We start from the raw sequence: 6,098 nt of genomic DNA on the forward strand, positions 1-6,098 counted from the left end.
ATGTATAGACCAGTATCCTGCCTTAGCGTCAAGCTTGCTAAATACTTTTGCATTTGCAAATTTTGGATTTAGTTCCTCAACTGTTGGAATCCTGTGCGGGCATCTTTTTAAACTGTCGTTTAGTTTTTTAGGGTCTAGACATATCCGTAGACTACCATCTTTCTTGGTACTGTATGCTAGACTGGAGCACCAATCTGTGTGCACTTCCACTTTGCAGATCACATCCTGTTCCACAAGATTATCGAGTTCTTTTTTGAGCTTGTCTTTTATGTGAATACTGCATTTGCGTGGTGGGTCTTGAAATGGTTCAGCACCCTCTTTTAGCAGGAGTTTTGCAGTCCCACTGAAGTTACCAAGCTTATCAAACTGGTTTGCATAAGCCTTCTTTAAATCTTCTATGGTGTTTATGTGGAGCAATGGATTGGCTTTTTTAGGTTTTGTTGTGGTCTGGCTCTTGTTTTCTTTGTTAGCTGCTTTGCTGACATTAGCAATAGAGTCCACGTTCACAGTTACCAGGTTGAGTGCTTCGCATGTGGGCAGTCCAACTATTGCTGGACCTGGTACATCCACAACATAAAACATGGCGTTAATCCACTCTGAGTGCTTCCATTGACATGGGATGTTTATTTTCCCATAGCATCGGATCCTGTGTCCGCTGTAGGCTGACAGTTTTGCATGGCTCTTTTGGAGTCTGTTCATCGCCTGTCTGTTTCTGCCGTACATTTGTCTGTATGTACGTAGTGGCAAGGTATTCCCTGATGCACCTGTGTCAATTTTTAAACGAAGTGTGTGTTTCTGGCCAGGTACGTCAGGTGATTTTATATTTAGGATTGTATAAGCCTCTTCTCTTGGCATTTTTGCATCAATGCTGTGCATACATTTTTCGCTGACCGTGACAGAGTGAAACTCTCTTTGATATGGGTCATCTTCACTTGAGTCTGTGGTTTGTATGGCATCTATTTTTCCTTTGTTTGGCTTTTTACGGTCATTCTTGTATGACTGGCTCAGATAACTTTTTTTGTGGTATCTGCCCATTGACTGTGGTTGAGATTTATCTCGCCAGTGTTGGTTGGTATATTCTGTTTTTTTCTGTTGCTTTCTGTTTCTGCAGCATTTAGCCCAGTGTCCTGTGTATCCACATAGGTGACATATATCATTAAAAGCAGGACATTGTCGTGGCTTATGATCTGATCCACATCTTTGGCACAGCCTTCCCCTTCCTTTAATAATAGCATCCACTCTTTCCTTTTGCTCTGTTTTGCATACCTCAAGTTGGTGAAGTTGGAGATTTCCTGCTGTGAGAGCTTCATGTTTTCGTCCTTCAGTCAGGACTTTGGCCAGAGAACAACCTTGAGGCTTGCTGTAAAGCTCATTTCTGAAAGCTTCATGCGGCGTGCTGGCTATGATCAGCTCAATCAGGCGTTCATGGAGTTCTTCATCTGTGAATTGACATTTTAGTGCAAGAGTTCTTGCTCTGTTTATAAAATCATCAATACTCTCGCCTGCTTTCTGTCTATATTGCATAAGATGCAGTCTGTGAATTCTGAAGTTGACATCCAACTTTAATTGTCCTTCAAAAAACTTCCACAGATTTGCCGGGACTTTTTTTTCAGCCGGACTTAGGCCGCTAGCATTTAGCCTCTTTAGCCCCTCATCTCCGATGCCTCGGCATATTTTCCTGGCTTGTTTTACTTCATCTGAGATCTCCTCATCCTCTAGGTACAGGCACATTTTTTGCTTGAACAATGAAATTGCCTCACCCAGATCCGGGTCGGACCAGTTCATAGTAGGAAGATGCGACGCCATCTCGAACCAACAGGCTACACGTGCAGTTAGCTAGCAGCAGCACGTCACTTATCCACGGACAAGTTGTCGCTTCGGTTCGCGTCGGGGAAATTCTTCTCCTCTCTCGTCTTTTTTTTTTCAATCTCTGTTTTCCGCTGCCACCATGAAGTGTTATTGTATCAATGAAGACCAACAATAACTTATAGAGGGACCTCGCACTTTATTCACTTCCAACTTCTTAGCCATACATGAAGAACTAAGGCTCAGGTGAAAAGGCAAACTCTGTATCACTCCGCGTAGGGAACTATATTCATAGTATGTGAGACATATCACAACAACACTGAACCCCACCTTGCCTCTGTTGGGAGGTTGGCGCCAGTGTTCGGCAGCAGAGCCACCATCAGTGTGTGAATGTGTGTGTGATTGGGTGAATGGGACTGTAAAGCGCTTTGGGCCTTCAAAAGAGGGCCGAAAGCGCTATATAAGTATACGCCATTTACCATTTAGAGCTGTAAAACACAAAGTTTGAAACATCTACATAGAGTTAAACATGAAAAAGGACAAAGTGAGTGTGTGATGCTAAATGAACTATTTCCCCTCCTGAGTTCAAATGTTTAGTCCATCTCCATCTCCTTTCAGGCGTCACCACAGCAAATCAGTCTTCACTGATTCACACAGGAGGTTTGACAGATACTTTTTTGCCAGATGCCTTTCCTGACATCCCTGTAGTTTTCCGCCAGCTGGCGACCCAGACTTGGCCCTTTGTGGCTACAGTGCGAAGGAGCTTGCCCGAGGACCCACACTATGAAGCTCATTGTGCCCCTTGGGGACCAAACTCTGGTTTAGCCTGTGCCAGTCCCGCACTTAACCAACTGAGTCATCCAGGCACCCGTTCATGAGGTCAATACGAGTAACCCTTGTGCTATCCTAGGCACTTTAACATTGGGAGTTGGGTCATCTAGACCCACTAGACAGTGCGCTGAACCTTTTTTCTTCAATGATTTGTGATCTTCACTGGTGTCCATGGATTAAATGAAATCTTTCCACCTTTATCCACCTTTGTCATGGTAGGGAGAACACGTCAATGTAAAGGTGGGGTCATTTAAGATAGCACAAGGGTTAACCAAATTAGGAAAAACATTGAATGCTTTGGTTGTCTTGGTTAAATAAAAGGAGAAACAAATTTAAAACGGGAAGATACTTTCATAAATCAGCATCTACAGAGATACTATTGTATCAAACTGCTGTCCTGAACTTTTAGTTTCTCACGGGAAACCTAGAGCTGTGAAGGTGTCGGATTTTTCATCACCGCGGTGATGAACCACCAGGGGGCGCGGTGTCGCGGTTTACCGCAGCCCCCCCCCCCCAAAAAAAAAAAGAAAATCCCCCGGCGGCCGCATCAGTAATAAATACAATTACAACGTAGTATTCTTTATTATAAAATAACAGTAACAACTAACTACTACCTAACTAATGAACTAACTATATATAAAACCCATATAGGTGTTGTGGATTGACTGTGACTGTGTGGGTCAGTGCTGCATGTACGTAGGAGGAAGGTGCGCACATGTTTGTTGGTGGTGCGTGTTGATCCCTCTGCAGCGGACCGTTCTCTAGCTGCACGCGAGCCTTCACCTGTGCTCTTTGGCACACACATCTTCTCAGAATATTAAATATTGCCCAGTAATAAACAGACTGCAGACACTTTGTCACTTTTCCGGTAGCCATGAAGAACACGGGACAGGAGGCTCCGCCTTTGTTTATACAGACACGTAACGTTACACTGCAAAAAATAGTTCCCAAACAAAACATGTAGTGATATTCATTGAAATCTACCAGTGCGCGTTCATGTTTGGAGTGAAGGTGAACCCTAATAACCCCCCCCCCCCTCCCTACACACACAAAATCCTCCGGCGGGCGGCCGTGTCGCGCGCCCTTAAGAACGCACGCAGCTTGAAACGGAAATGAATACAATGTAAATTAACAATTAGAACGCAGTAAATTTGTCATATTTCCTCGCGAGACGAAAACTTCTGTTGTAGAATGAGTTTGTGTGCTTCTGAAAGCGCGCTCCTGCATGGCCGGCCCTCCCTATACGCGAATTACGCAGCCGCGTAGGGCCCCCGTCATCACCAGGGCCCCGAAGTGGCGAAAAAAATGAAATAAAGAAAGACCCAAATCTGGCAACCCATTTCATAGAATTTCCGTACCAACGTGCGCCCTAAATCTTGTGCAAAAGAAACTTGCCTGCACTTTTGTGATCCCCCCTTCAACACACCTGAACCAATCTGGCAACCCAAATAAGGGCGTCACGCCCCTCTTAGCAACGATTGGTCAACATCATTCCATCTGAACCATACACAGCGTGCATTGACGAGCGCATTTTGTTTCAATAAAGTTGCGAAAAAGAAAAAAAACAAGCACATTTTATCACACTGATCAAAACGACAAGAGAACTTCATGCCAGAGAGACTTTATCCATCAGGAGCTGAAAAAAGATTAAGAACTTCAACATCAATCTTAAGGTAAGTTTGGAGGATGTTGGAGCCATATTATCCTGCCTTTCTGTGCAGATGCGCAATTTACGTAAATACTAATCGATCCGAGGTGAAGATTGCACATAAACGACCCCGTTTGTCGTCATTTCCAATGGAAAACTGGAAAATAATTCTGATATCCAAGTTTCCAAGATCATGAGGTCGGACATGACCTTACAAAACGGCTAATAGCAAAGAAAAGTAAATAATGATGATGGTACGGTGGCTGAAAAATGTTTTAACTCATGTCATAATCGTATTGTTTAATTGTTTTGCTAACACATTTAGTGCGTTCTGCATTTTCCGGTTTATGTCATTAAAAAACTGCTGTTTATTATAGCAGGTCAGGTAGTCTGACTTTTTCAACATTGAATGTGTCTTAAAATCTTGCATTGGCATAAAATATGGAGAATCAAAACTGCCAAATACAAATAGGAAATAAATGTTCTCATTTATAAATGATAAACAAAATAAATGTACTTATTTTAAAATCATGAACGTAAAATAATAGATAAAGACGTGTATAAATGCTTATATTTCCATTTATACTCAAATTAGTGTTCACATTTATTATTTATAAATAGGTACATTAATTTCTCATTTGTATTTTGCAGTTTTGATTCTACATAATGATGATGTTTTGCACAGTTCCGTCTCAGCCGACAGTTTCTTCTGCTCTCATAACGTATTGGAGGAGGTGCAGCGTCCACATCCCAAGATGTTCTTGTCATCACTAAGGATGGACTGTCAGGTAATTTTATAGCATGTAAAGTAGCTTGAAAAACAGTGTCTGCATAACCCCTTATATTTATAAACAGCAGCTGAAGAGAATGGAGTCCCAAGTTCTTCATAATTAAATTAATTAATATCACCTCATGCAAATAATCAAACAATAAATCTCTCATAAATGTATAAAAAGATCATGAAATTGTGAAAAACTGGCTTTTTATTGGCTTTATCAGTGATTATTCTATAATAATATTTCTTGTTTATTAGCTACAGAAGAAACTTCTGTCACCACATCTACTGTTGAAAGGGAAACATTTGACTGTTTTACTTTTCACTGTTTTCTTTTGTTGAAGTTCTGTATCTTATGTTCCAGAGGCTCCAAGAGAGACTATGGAAGAGGAGCAGACTGGATCCAAAATTCCACCAACCTCCAGTCCAGTTGGTCCAGCTGAATCACCAACCACACTCTCTGATCCAGTAAGAATGGATTTGGTGCAGAGAGGTCCTTTTCAGACTGAGAAAGACTATGACTTTCCAAAATCCCCCTCATTGAGCTGTTGTGTTCTTTATGTTGGATTTTTTTATCGTTATTTGATTTTCTGTTAAGTTGCTGTTTTAAATAAGTTGGAGTTTTGTGAATGTCATTTGTTGAGTGCCTAATGTTACATTAAAAAATATATATCTATATGCATTTGTCATTCATATTTATTTCTTTGCATTTAAAATTTGTTGTGCACCACTAAATGTGCATCCAACATGCAGGCAATATACTGTATTCAATTCTTCGGCAGCAACAATAATTCACAAATGTATTAATGGAGATATTTCATTTATATTACAACAACAGTTGCGCTTTGTTGGTGCTGCAGATCAGTTAGAGGGCCCACAAATAAAATTTCGCTTAGGACCCCCAGAAGACCAGGGCCGGCCCTGCGCTCCTGTGTGTAAAGGAGCCGCGTGGCACGTGCAGCGCGGAGGCACTGAGAGCGCGCGCCTATGAGAGAGAGCGGTGAGAGAGAAGGAGAAAACAGTCTGAAAAAAAGAAGG

This window comes from Oryzias latipes, chromosome 15 (genome assembly GCF_053564925.1).
Source record: "Oryzias latipes strain Hd-rR chromosome 15, Olatipes_Hd-rR_3.1".
NCBI lineage: Eukaryota > Metazoa > Chordata > Actinopteri > Beloniformes > Adrianichthyidae > Oryzias > Oryzias latipes.